Here is a 1,049-nt window from a genome sequence, read left to right as displayed (position 1 = left end):
TTCCCATGCATATGTATTCAGATCTCCATTTCTAGGTTTTCTCTGAATAAAAGCGTAGAGTGAAAACAGGGACGAAGTAGACTGATATTGTTGTCAATCCAATCCTTCATATTGTGATAGACACTAATTCAAAATCCAAAACGATATGCAATCTAAGCTGAAAAAACAGGGGCTAGAGAGACGGAGTTAGGAGTGCTTGCTGCCCTTGAAGAGGCCCTGCATTCAGTTCCCAGCACCCAAATCTGGCAGGTCACCTCAGCCTGCAACTCCAGCTCTAGGAGATCCAATGCCTTCTTCTAGCCTCCATGGGCACTTGTACGCATGTATGCGTATCCACAGACATATGAATGTGATTTAAAAAATAGCCACGCATGGTGGTACACACCTTTAGTATTAGCACTCAGGAGGCAGAGGCAGGCAGAGCTCTGTGAGTTCAAGGCCAGCCTGGTCTACATAGTGAGTTCCAGGACAGCTGGGGCTACAGGGAGACTCTGTCTCAAAAAGACCAAAAAAAAAAAAATGTGATTAAGAAATAAAATAACGTTACAGAACTTGAGTTATTGGATTTAGGGCCCACCTTAAATCCAGAATGATTTCATTCCAAAACTTTTAACTTGAATATACCTGCAAGGACCACATAAAAAGTCACACAAGTAGCACCAATTAAGACTTTGTCATTTTCTGTGTGTGGAGTGGGCACCAAGAGACCACAGGAAGCCAAGGAGGCCCGAGACAGAGTGTCCCTGAGAGATTCTGAAAGAAACCAATGTTACAAGTGCCTTGGTTCCATTTATATGATGTTCATAAGACGAGAACCCAGAGGACAGCAGATCAGTGACTGGCCAGGGTTGGGGATGGGAGGAGGCCAAGGTCCACCACAGAGGAGCACCAGGAAAGTTCAGGTGACAAAAATCATCCTGCATCTTTGTTGTGATGTTGTGATTGGAACTACACAATTGCTCATAGTAGTAAAAAAAGAAAAAAAGAAAAAGACCTCTATATCCCAACAGGGTGAATTTCACTGTATATAAATTATACCTTAATATGTC

Source organism: Nannospalax galili, unplaced genomic scaffold (genome assembly GCF_000622305.1).
Source record: "Nannospalax galili isolate Female #2095 unplaced genomic scaffold, S.galili_v1.0 scaffold1907, whole genome shotgun sequence".
Classification (NCBI taxonomy): domain Eukaryota; kingdom Metazoa; phylum Chordata; class Mammalia; order Rodentia; family Spalacidae; genus Nannospalax; species Nannospalax galili.
Note: the sequence above shows the minus strand (reverse complement) of the source record.